We start from the raw sequence: 13,987 nt of genomic DNA, 5'->3' as shown, positions 1-13,987 counted from the left end.
TGGACATAACTCCCACACTTTTCCCACATAGTTCATGTCTCAAAGTGACCATCACTGACCACCGGTCAACATAAAGCCCTGGCCCTATAGATGCCTGGCTAGAGTCATGAAGGGTCAAGTTGTAGGACAGATGGTCCCACACATAATAATAACCACAGCCCTTGATTGGATATCCTGTCCTAATTAATATGCATAGGCACCAGACCGGTCAGAAAAACTGGTGACCGATTTGGAGAGCTGGTCAGTGATCATCACTTTGTCATTTTAATGACCATCTGACCACGACTTTATGGATCACATCATGTCTCAGGGCCTTCTGACCTATTGGCAGGAAAAATTACATGCTCCACTGATTTTGTCAAGATCTAGTTTATATAAATGTTATCAATCTGAGTTTGATGGACTGATAAATAATTATATAATCAAGCTCAGTGAAAACAAATATCAAATCCATATATATTGTCTATGTCAATAGAAGACAATATAAGCCTATACATATATATTGTGCAAATCTGAGGTCCACATTAAATACACATTAGAGTGGCTTAAATATTGTACAAATCAACATCTACATATTGCACAAACCAGAGGCCTATATATTGTACAAATCAGAGGCCTATATATTGTACAAATCATGCAATATATACATATTGTACAAACCAGAGGCCTATATTTTGTACAAATCACAGGCCTACATATTGTACAAATCAGAGAGGCCTACATATTGTACAAATCAGAGGCCTACATATATTGTACAAATCAGAGAGGACTACATATTGTACAAATCAGAGGCCTACATATTGTCGAACTAGAAGCCTACATATTCTTCAAACTAGAGGCCTACACATTGTACAAATCAGAGCCCTACATATTGTACAAATCAGAGCCCTACATATTGTACAAATCAGAGCCCTGCATATTGTACAAATCAGAGAGGCCTAGGCTACATGTTGTACAAATCAGAGAGGCCTACATGTTGTACAAATCAGAGGCCTACATATTGTTCAAACTAGAGGCCAACATATTTTACAAATCAGAGGCCTACATATTGCACAAACAAGAGGCCTACATATTGTACAAATCAGAGGCCTACACATTGTACAAATCAGAGAGGCCTACATATTGCACAAATAAGAGAGGCCTACATATTGCACAAATTAGAGGCCTACATATAGTACAAATTAGAGGCCTACATATTGTACAAACCAGAGACCTATATATTGTACAAACCAGAGGCCTACATATTGTACAAATCAATGTCTACACATTGTACAAACTAGAGGCCTACACATTGTACAAATCAGAGCCCTATATTGTACAAATCAGAGGCCTACATATTGTGCAAATCAGAGGCCTACATATTGTACAAACAAGAGGCCTACATATTGTACAAACCAGAGGCCTACATAGTGTACAAACAAGAGGCCTACATATTGTACAAATCAGAGGCCTACATATTGTACAAATCAGAGGCCTACATATTGTACAAACCAGAGGCCTACATAGTGTACAAATCAGAGGCCTACATATTGTACAAATCAGAGCCCTATATTGTACAAATCAGAGGCCTACATAATGTATAAATCAGAGGCCTACATATTGTACAAACTAGAGGCCTACATATTGTACAAACCAGAGGCCTACATATATATTGTACAAACAAGAGGCCTACATATTGTACAAATCAGAGGCCTACATATTGTACAAATCAGAGGCCTACATATTGTACAAACCAGAGGCCTACACATTGTACAAACCAGAGGCCTACACATTGTACAAACAAGAGGCCTACACATTGTACAAACCAGAGACCTACATATTGTACAAATCAGAGGCCTACATATTGTACAGCACTCAACCAATCTGTGTTGACTGTGCCTGATGAAGAGTTATGTCCCTTTGTTGTCTATGATATATCATAGCAACCCTTTATAATGACTTCCAATAAAACCATTAATTTGTCCAGTCCTAATAACAGTAGTATAATCACACACCACTTAATGATGGCTTATCACCGCCTCCCCATCAGCTAGTGTTTCCCACCAGCTCTATATCAGACAGCTGGCTGACCACTCATACCCATCAGGTCACAAATCTACAATAGTATAGTCTCTTCTATATCAGACAGCTGGCTGACCACTCATACCCATCAGGTCACAAATAGTAGTCAACAATAGTAGCCACAGAAACAAGTGTTATACTGCTTATAGGCTTATTTCCATATATGGTAATCTGGTTGTATTCATAGGACAATAAACTTTTCATATGTTAATTCTATATAGACAATACCATGGGAACATCAATACCATATTTGATATGTTATTCTGAAGTTGTTTGTCTGTTGTATATCTTCATATACTGCAGTACATACAACAATACCTATACTTACTTCTGAACCATCATTCAAAATATAAATTTATGATTTATAATTAAATATACATATTTATATGGTACTTATGGAAAGTCAGTACCGATTTGCGAATCTCTTGATCTTAATTTTGCCACCACTGAAGACTGAGCGCAATAAAGAACAGTTTAAATACTAAAATAGTCATATTTTAAACTTTATTTTTGAAGTACATGCAGTATTCATATAGAGGTCAGTTAGTTCATTTTAGATCGAGGAATATCTAACTCGACCAACAAAACAAACAGATTTAGACCCATAAAAGTATATGACACACTTCAAACTATTTCTCTGCTGCAGAGTCACCATGATGATACCAGAAGTAGGTCAGACTCCCACACTAGGATAAACAGATATTGTTACAGCAGCTCCGAGGAATGACTTGGAGGAATGACTCGGAGGAATGACTCGGCCCTTCATTGTGATCTGACTGTGTTGACAGTGTCGGAGCTGTCTCCCTAGGTGTTAGATCACTGCGGTATATATATAATGTAGGTATTCAGTAGGTATTGTTACCGTAACCTATCTTATAATCTTTACCCGTATCCTATGACAGGGAATTCCCCACACGAATCACGTTTATTTTCTTTGTCACCTGAGGTCTCAACATTCTTATTTGGGAATCAAATTAAATCCATACTCTAGATCTACAGACTTATTACTATTGTAACATCGACTTAATCCGTACTGAAAGGAAAGGAATTGTTGGGAACATTTTGATTCTACAAAATGTGTTTACACAGGGACGAACATCTACTGTGTATTACACAATACATGTAGGTATATTGTATATGGTACAAGGTGTACTTAACTTTTATGTAGGAATTCCAAAAATGTCATTTGATTCCTATGAGGGAGATCAGCTTGTATTTACAGACTTTTAAAAATCAAAGTCTATCGAGTGTGATAGGTGGAGAGTTACAATGGCAGCGAGTTTAAGCTTTGTTCCCTGTTACTTATCATTGTGACCTTGACAAAAACCTGGCCACCTACCTGTATTGACTAATTTTCTTTTCACCATACAATAATGACTTACACTGTAAAAGCATAGTGTGAATGTGATGGCAGTTATAATGTGTCAGCATATTTTGGTCGGCCAGGTAATCCAGCCATCCTGGACTGAGAACTCGTTGTGTAAAAATGTCCTACATCCCAGTAATGAGGACCAGTCATGTAATGTCCCATATACCAGTACTGAGGACCTGTCGTGTAAAAATGTCCCATATCCCAGTACTGAGGACCTGTCGTGTAAAAATGTCCCATATCCCAGTACTGAGGACCTGTAGTGTAAAAATGTCCCATATCCCAGTACTGAGGACCAGTCGTGTAAAAATGTCCCATATCCCAGTACTGAGGACAAGTCGTGTAAAAATGTCCCATATCCCAGTACTGAGGACCCGCAGTGTAAAAAATGTCCCATATCCCAGTACTGAGGACCTGTAGTGTAAAAATGTCCCATATCCCAGTACTGAGGACCAGTCGTGTAAAAATGTCCCATATCCCAGTACTGAGGACCAGTCGTGTAAAAATGTCCAATATCCCAGTACTGAGAACCTGTCGTGTAAAAATGTCACATATCCCAGTACTGAGGACCAGTCGTGTAAAAATGTCCCATATCCCAGTACTGAGGACCTGTCGTGTAAAAATGTCCCATATACCAGTACTGAGAACCTGTTGTGTAAAAATGTCCCATATCCCAGTACTGAGGACCAGTCATGTAAAAATGTCCCATATCCCAGTACTGAGGACCAGTCGTGTAAAAATGTCCCATATCCCAGTACTGAGGACCAGTCATGTAAAAATGTCCCATATCCCAGTACTGAGGACCTGTTTTGTAAAAATGTCCCATATCCCAGTACGGAGAACCTGTAGTGTAAAAATGTCCCATATCCCAGTACTGAGAACCTGTTGTGTAAAAATGTCCCATATCCCAGTACTGAGAACCTGTTGTGTAAAAATGTCCCATATCCCAGTACTGAGGACCAGTCATGTAAAAATGTCCCATATCCCAGTACTGAGGACCAGTCGTGTAAAAATGTCCCATATCCCAGTACTGAGGACCAGTCATGTAAAAATGTCCCATATCCCAGTACTGAGGACCTGTTTTGTAAAAATGTCCCATATACCAGTACTGAGGACCTGTCCTGTAAAAATGTCCCATATCCCAGTACTGAGGACCAGTATACCCTACATGTCATAAAAGTTACTGCAGGTACAGCTCTCACAAAAATTGTGTTCAGTTGGCCGACAGGAGGGTCTAGCTGAAACTGAGTTGCAATCCATTCCTATATTCTACATTTACAGGCCAAAGATTTTAAACTATGGGTCAATTGATAGAAATGATCTTGCCATGAAATGATCGAGATTCAGATGTTTAAATTTGGGCAACATAAGTGTATTCCTCTGTAATTAACTCGTTTTCGAGACGATTATTTGAGATTTAATCTGGCCTTACTTCAAACTACAGAACAAAAAATGTCTGTTTTATCTTCACCTGTGATGGCAGAAACTGGCAGACAACGCAGTCTACTCCCAGACTTAACACCTAGAATTTGATGGTGAGTTATCATGAAAGGTGAAATTTACATGAAAGCTGGACACAAGGCCCAGTCTATGGAAGGTTTGTAGCATTCCTTACCCATATCCCATAATTTATTTGACAATAAATGTCAGCTAAGGCCTGCACACAATGGATAGTTTCTTCAATCACCTGCAATTTTGATGTTTTTACTTCATGTTCAATATCGTTTATGAAAGTGGTATTTTAATCACACACCTGAAGATATAGGACATTAATCACTCGGTGGCCTGCTGGAAAAAGTCAAGTGTACGAAACGAAACATTATTACAGTACAGTTAATGCACTTCTGCAATTAGTGTTTAACATTACAGTATGAAAAGGCATAGCAAGGCCGGAGCCCAGATGGAGTCTGAGTGATAAATGAATTTCAAAAAATAAGATTTTACCTCAGGTGGTCATGACTTGCAATTGATTGTTATTTATATAGATTGACAATATCATGGTCATATCCTGTCTTTTTACCCCTCTACTCCACATTTATGTGTATATATCTGTATATTTTGTTGCCTCATTGTGGACCAAAATTCGCTAAGAAAGAGATTTAATTGAATCATGTTGTATAATGCTTTATCATATCTCAAGGAAACTATCCCAGGCAATAATGGTATGGGTGTTCATTTTGTTTTGGGTCAGAATTTAATTCTAACAGTTATGGAATAATAAAAATATTCCACTTAACCAAATTTTAATATCCATCCCATATACCATGTTGTACATGCAGATTTAGAAACAATGATGAATGTTTTACTGAAAGAGATAAATGTCTAACAGAAAGACAAACATCCTTCAAATATGCAAATCTACAATTTTTTTTTATCACTATCTGGCCATCACTCTGTCCACTGCACACATGGTCATATCAGTGATCTGGGTATATGAAATCTATTTTCAATTCCCACAACACCTTTTGGCCAAATTACCTCCCTTTGCTAAAATGTTGATAATACATGTCAACTTATCGAGCTGTAATTTCCATATTTGTCTATCAAATCGCTCCCTCATAAATTATCACCTCCAGTAAATGTGGAGTGTATTGATTTCTACAGGTTCTGGCCCGATATAAACACACATCGGACTGATATCCTGTTTAACATCCTATGGAAACATCTGTATAATATATATTGATTTTAATCTGCTAGGTCCATGTTCTCACAACTGTTCCATACAACATGAAAAATAATCTGGCAGAGACATTTACTGAAGGGATGTATTTTCTCTATTTTTCTTTAAAAATTTTGATAGCTTTAAACAAACCAATATAACAATTCACAAAGGATTCAACTATTGTTTTTTTTTGTAACCAAATAAATAATTATCATTTTCATCAATTTGTTTTGAGGTGATAGGGTTAAGATTAAACCTTTAATCCCCTGTAATGACTTTTGGGTTGGTAAGCTGCTGGACTTTCCTCTTGGTTGGGTAGTTGGGTGGTCCAATATTGATAAGCCTATATCATTTCAGCTATATCTCTAATGGTGGTATTAAGGAAAGGGCCCAATGGTCCTTATAAGCCCGACGTTATTCCTGGGAGAGGAACACCTGCTATTTAAGGGGAAACATACAGTTTGACATGCTGATAGTCAATGGGACCCAGGACCTGTTTCCTACATGAAGGTCAGACTTTACAATGGACAGAGGTCATCTCCTTGGGGGATCTCAACTGCCAATTACCTTGGCAGATTTGTATACAATGGTAATTGTTTTCTGGGATTTAAATTCAATTTTAACAGTACTTTTGTGATCTTTTTTCTGTACTTTAAAGTATTTTAACTGTTGTACATGTTTTGGGAGATGTTTAGGAGATGTTTGGGAGATGTTTTGGGAAATGTTTAGGAGATGTTTGGGAGATGTTTTGGGAAATGTTTATGGGAGATGTTTTGGGAAATGTTTAGGAGATGTTTGGGAGACGAGTAAGACAATCAGGTAGATAAACTGTTATGGTTTTTGGAGATATAGGGAGATAACCCTACCTCACTAATTACCACGGAACTGGTCTCCACCCTCCCAGCCATTGTTTCCTGTAAGTTTATAAACATGTATAAAACAGGCCAGGAACCTGTTAGCATGGGGGAGTTGATAAGATGGATTCTCCGGTTACACAGGGCTGCAGCTCAAACAGGGATCAGGGCCACCTGCTACTAATTTACAGGCTGAAACTGGGGATCTTCCCAGACCTGTGGGTACTATCAAACAGTACACCCTCCTACAGCAGCATAGACTAAAACACACGCCCCTCACAAACAAATATAGCTTAATATACCACACAAATATCTCATCACATATGTTTTTCATGGTTGCGTGCAAAAACAACGTAACCTTTTCAAGAATTTTCAAAATTTGCCACGAAGTATAAAAAAAATTCCACGTCTAGATTGCACCTGATCAAAATTTCCAGCATCAGCAACAATATTTATAGACACTCGTTTTGACATCAAACCTTTAAAATGTACGTTTAAAGTTAGCTGTCCTGGCTGATAAACAAAGTTTTTTTTGATAATTTTTGTCTAGATAAAGGCAAAATCGAAAGTCTCCCATCCAAATTGTAATTAATACTTACAATATAGAAAGATTTTAAATAAAATTCTTCCATCATTATTAATGTTAATCATGTAGTGTTTAACTAATATGACATTACTTTGGTGATGTAATCGGTGGCAAATAGGCTTTAGGTCTGATCTAGTACATTAGACATAGTGTAAGCTGGTGCCGAATTGTTTACATTCTGTCAAAAGGACCTGTTACATTGGATATAGTCAAATGACCAGCTATAGGTCGTACTGGTCAATATAGGGGTGTAATTAATGGTCAGTTGAAAACAACATTTGACCGTTTGACCAGTAGGCAGTTGGTAACTGTGATGTGTGATTATGTTGGGCCTCCGAGGCATGTCCACCAGGGTCTGGCTGTAGTGTGACATTGGTCAGCCGAATATGTACACACACATCATTGTCATAGTCCTAAAGTCACAAGTTAGAAAGAGTTCGGTCAGCTGTTTAACAGTGTATCTCCATTATAAGACTGATGTAGCAGGTTTATAGCATCTTCGTATACAGTTGTACATACAGAAATGTACGTGTATACATATTGGTTTTATCTCCTTGTCAACATGCCCGGGGAAAGAAGTAATACATGGATAAATAATTAGCTTCTCAAGTTAAAAATATCAAATTATGCGTCTATGATATAATTCTAACGTATGAATCGATACCTTTGTTCAGCTAGGAATTCCTTGGTAGGAGAAATGACGTAATGTATAATCTATACCGACTCTCCCAAAGACTCATTTTAAATGCAGGACTTTTGGTGATGTTTACACATAAAACATTATAATATATACAGTACACTACCTATAGGGGATTGTCAACATGACAACAAGCTGTGTGACGTTTTGAAGATTAGACTTTATAATAGAAGACAAGATTTACCTGACAGGGTCAGACACTGTGTTTACTCCTTTTATTACAAGGGACACTTTATGTGACATCAGCCAAACTACCAAAATATCCACTTTCGTAATATATACGTCATTTCTTTTCTGAACAGGACATAATAGTAACAACAGGGAACTATAAGTGTTCTTAAGATAAGAATAATTATAACGAATTATAACGAATGTCACAACATTGAAGTGGACAGTAACTGGACAGTAACTGGACAGAAACCTGGTCATTACTTCTGACCATTACTCTCACTCCTTACAGCTGATCGAGCCACACATACCTTCGAAAGCGCCCATATCCACATATCCCCAGCTACCGTTGGATGACGGACGTATCATCCTGATGGGGTTCACAGTTTAGAGTTTACATTGATAAATATCCACACAGAATAAAACTTTCCATGTACACCAGAGAATTATAAGTCCAACAACACCCTTAAGGATATCCCAACAGCTCTGTCTGGCACTGGGAGCTACTGTAACCTTCACCCAAACAATGGCCGGTGTCAACACAAATTCATGGCCTGGTGTGTTGATCCCTGTGTGTGTGTGTGTGTACACAGCCAGTGGTGATGTATTAGCACTGAGCCAGTCCACTTGACAGTTTTACTCCAGATAAGTTCTGTAAAGGTCACTGAGGGAAAATGTCACTGAGTGTAGGGAATTCTTCACCCTGATCTCACAATGTATCCTGTTTATGGCGGAGAAAGGCAACACCAAAGTATGATAATGAGTCACTAGTTTTTGTCAAAACAGATGACACTGCTTTTAATTAAACTAGAATATTTTACTGAAAATACAGATTCTTCGGTCAACACCTTTACTTATATCAAGTCCAGGACTTCTGGTTTACTATTCTGACACACCTAATGAGCTTAGAAGAAATTTCTCCTGAGTGAAAGTTGATAAGCAACAGCTGGGATATCTAATTACCTGTGTTACATATACAACCCTTCTTCCAGGAAATAACTTGTCTTTGAATTTTCAAGGTGTAACAATAACACTTGTGCAGGCGGGGATCCAGGAATTTGAAAAAGGGGAGTGGGGGGGGGGGGGGGGGGTGTCCAGAAATTGAGTAGTAATGCGAGCGCCATAGGCGCGAGTCAAATTTTTTTTGGCGAGGGGTCTGGGGTCCAAAATTTCAGAATTTGGGGGTTGGCACAGGCGTTTTTTTAAGGCTAAAAAAAAATTTTCTTCATCCGAAAAAGGTAGGGGTCCTGACCCCAAGGATGGCATTGACTTTTTTTTCCATCAGGGCACCACATCCAATGTCTCCCTAGTTCCATCAGAGCACCACATCTAATGTCTCCTTAGTTCCGTCAGGGCACCACATCTAACGTCTCCCTAGTTCCGTCAGGGCACCACATCTAACGTCTCCCTAGTTCCATCAGGGCACCACATCTAAAAGTCTTCCTAGTTCCGTCAGGGCACCACATCTAACGTCTCCCTAGTTCCATCAGGGCACCACATCTAATGTCTCCCTAGTTCTGTCAGGGCACCACATCTAATGTATCCCTAGTTCCATTAGGGCACCACATCTAATGTATCCCTAGTTCCGTCAGGGCACCACATCTAATGTCTCCCTAGTTCCATCAGGGCACCACATCTAACGTCTCCCTAGTTCCATCAGGGCACCACATCTAATGTCTCCCTAGTTCCGTCAGGGCACCACATCTAACGTCTCCCTAGTTCCGTCAGGGCACCACATCTAACGTCTCCCTAGTTCCGTCAGGGCATCACATCTAATGTATCCCTAGTTCCATCAGGGCACTACATCTAATGTCTCCCTAGTTTCGTCAGGGCACCACATCTAATGTATCCCTAGTTCCGTCAGGGCACCACATCTAATGTCTCCCTAGTTCTGTCAGGGCACCACATCTAATGTCTCCCTAGTTCCGTCAGGGCACCACATCTAATGTATCCCTAGTTCCGTCAGAGCACCACATCTAATGTCTCCCTAGTTCCGTCAGGGCACCACATCTAATGTCTCCCTAGTTCCGTCAGGGCACCACATCTAATGTATCCCTAGTTCCGTCAGGGCACCACATCTAATGTCTCCCTAGTTCCGTCAGGGCACCACATCTAATATATCCCTAGTTCCGTCAGGGCACCACATCTAATGTCTTCCTCGCTGTGTTTCTTCTCTGAATACCGCTCACCAAACTACTCAATACCTGTAAATGGTGTCACAACTCTCCTACCCCTTCATCACTAGTAGACCTAGCTGTATAAACGGGTACCAGCATGGGAGTAAGCCTATGACAAATGGTGTCCTTTCAATTTCCAGTCATCCATAAGAAATATATATTGAAGCACTAAATACCAGTGGTTCTGTTTGTCTACACAAATTTTAACTTCAAACAAGAGGCCCATGGTTACCCCAAATTCTAATATATTGTTAGTTTCTTGTTATGACCTAGCTGACATAAACTCTACAGCTCCAATTTTAAAGAACAATTCAACTGTTCTGTCCATTTGTATTCCCAGTATAATGATTACAGGATATACCAGGTATGAAGATTACTTGATTCTGGGTCTGAAGGAGGAAATTGTTGAAATTTTAGCCAAAAGAACTTTTTGCCTCGGCCTTCAGGTTCTGGATTTTGGAGCAGTTATAGCCATGAACTGATGTTAATGGATGGGCAATGACAGACAAAAGTCATTGGAATACAGGTATGCTACTTAATGGTGACTTTTGACTTCAAAAATAAAAGATGTTACATGTGCAATTAATATAACGGTTGCATAATTTTAAATAATTGCTTAATATGAATGATATATCGTTTCAACTATTAAATCTGGCTTGAAATTGGATTTAAATAAAACTGACTTATTTGAATGCTAAAACTCATTGTCCTTCCTCTCCTGACACACACCTGCCAACAGTTTAAAAATAACCTAATGCTCGGTCCATCATTTTCATTATACATTCTAATTACTTATAATGCTACATATATTAATAATATCTATGCAGCAGTATGCTGAAACTCTTTGTCTGGTAGATAGTTTCTACAACCACACAAAAGGTAAATTACACTGTACGACAGGAACTTTTTTTACCGACAGGAACTTTTTAACCGGTGTGAGAATCTGTGTACACATACCATTACATTTGACTACAATGACTCATTACAGTAAGGCTATCAAGATATTTACTTGCTAAACACTGGCCTGAATCGTTCAGCCGTAAGTGATTACAAAGCCAAATGTTACTGTACAATAAAAGAGGTGTATAAGGCCATTCACCATGTTTGTGTGTGAACATCAGAAATGATATTTTATAGTGTTTAGTCTGAGTATATGGTAAATGTTGGCCAAGGCCGTCTGTCCTATCTCACCACAGTCCATCATCCCACCAGTACTGTTATAGGACATTATGAGCAAGGAGATCACCTCTGGTATAGGACAGCTAAAATATGTTTATCTATGGATTTTAAATATTTTTCTGACACAAGTGTATTGACATATAGACAACTTATTATTAATACAGCCACTATATTAACAAACAAAATCTCAAATTATGTCAGATCAAATCTTAATATGAAGATAACATGTTACAAACATCATGGATATTACAGTAAAATAATGTCATTAAATATTCCATATTATGTGCTTCTAAAAATAGAAACATCAGGTTAATATCTAAAATAATTAACTTCCACATGACATCATGTTTCAGCCAATGAGAAATGAGGAAAATCGGACCATATCTAACATAATTGGCTTAAGCTCATTACTATCACTCAGTATTATAGCTTCGGGCTCTACTCTATCAACTATTGAATGTCAAAAAAACAAGTTTTTGTCACTTTTCACATGCCAGCAATTTGCCCACATTTAATAACAATTATCAAAATGAAAATTTTATTTGCTTTAAAATGTATGCGATTAACAGTGGTTTTTATAAAGTTTGTTGATAAATGTGGTTCTATATATGTATCAATGTTTAAACACCAGATGTAATTCCCATAAAACATGGTGTCAATTATAGTCTTCCATGTTTGGAGGATTCCCGTGATTTGGTGTCTCCTGTCATGAAGACCGTTATCACACTACGTTAGATATTCCTGGAATTTTTTTTATCAAAGATCAATGACAAAATCACCATTCCCTACCACTGCTTCAAGATGGTTTTTTGAAAAAATATAATTCTTTAATCTGTTAAATGTAATCATGATAATTGCTTGGTATCATTTGGTGAAAATCTGCGCAAAAGGGATATTTTTTATGGAAAATTGTCACCATGTTCAATCTCCAACATTAAACTATCCAGTGGAAGAGATCTCCCACATACTATGGCATCAAAACAAAATCTGAAACCTGAATTCTGATTTTTTTATTATTATTTTATTATGGATGGGATAAATTGTATCTGTGTAAGCTGTGTTATATTTAGTTGTGAGTACTTCTGACCAGCTGTATCTTAGGCTATCACTCCCTGTCACAGCAGGAGGTAGATCTTACCAAAATACAGTCTACTTGGAATGTAGGTCAGACAAGGGAGGTAATTAGTGTTAGATTCTTCTGATATGATAGGGACACATTAAATAAATGGTATACTGAATGATAAAGGAGCACATGTTACTTTAAAGAGGTGCCACACAGTATGTCAGAGGTACCTCTACACCATATAGTAGATGCCTCATAGAGGTGGCAAATACAAAATGATAAGACCCAAGATGCCACATATACTAAGATAGAGATGCCATAAACATTATAATAGAAGTGCCACATACAGTATGATAGAGGTGCCACATACAGTATGACAGAGGTGCCACATACAGTATGACAGAGGTGCCACATACAGTATGACAGAGGTGCCACATACAGTATGACAGAGGTGCCACATACAGTATGATTGAGGTGCCACATACAGTATGACAGATGTGCCACATACAGTATGATCGAGGTGCCACATACAGTATGATAGAGGTGCCACATACAGTATGATAGAGGTGCCACATACAGTATGATAGTGCCACATACAGTATGATAGAGGTGCCACATACAGTATGACAGATGTGCCACATACAGTATGACAGAGGTGCCACATACAGTATGACAGAGGTGCCACATACAGTATGATAGATATGCCACATACAGTATGATAGAGGTGCCACATACATACGATCATACATACAGTATGATTCGAGGTGCCACGTACAGTATGATCGAGGTGCCACATACAGTATGATAGAGGTGCCACATACAGTATGATAGAGATGCCACATACAGTATGACAGAGGTGCCACATACAGTATGACAGAGGTGCCACATACAGTATGATAGATATGCCACATTCAGTATGATAGAGATGCCACATATATTATAACAGAGGTGCCACATACAGTATGACAGAGGTGCCACATACAGTATGACAGAGGTGCCACATACATACGATCATACATACTGTATGATCGAGGTGCCACATACTGTATGATTGAGGTGCCACATACAGTATGACAGATGTGCCACATACAGTATAATCAAGGTGCCACATACAGTATGATTCGAGGTGCCACATACAGTATGATTGAGGTGCCACATACAGTATGATTGA

The 13,987-nt window shown here is 38.4% G+C and overlaps 1 protein-coding gene across 10 annotated transcripts in view; it reads right to left on the bottom strand.

Annotated features, from left to right (window-relative positions):
* LOC117334867 (rho guanine nucleotide exchange factor 28-like) overlaps positions 1-13,987 on the bottom strand; it is a 209,554-nt gene that overhangs the window by 33,908 nt on the left and 161,659 nt on the right. The gene's annotated exons all lie outside the window — the stretch shown is intronic.

The sequence above is a fragment of the Pecten maximus genome, chromosome 9, assembly GCF_902652985.1.
Source record: "Pecten maximus chromosome 9, xPecMax1.1, whole genome shotgun sequence".
NCBI classification, from domain to species: Eukaryota; Metazoa; Mollusca; class Bivalvia; order Pectinida; family Pectinidae; genus Pecten; species Pecten maximus.
Note: the sequence above shows the minus strand (reverse complement) of the source record. Positions and strands in the feature narration are given on the sequence as shown.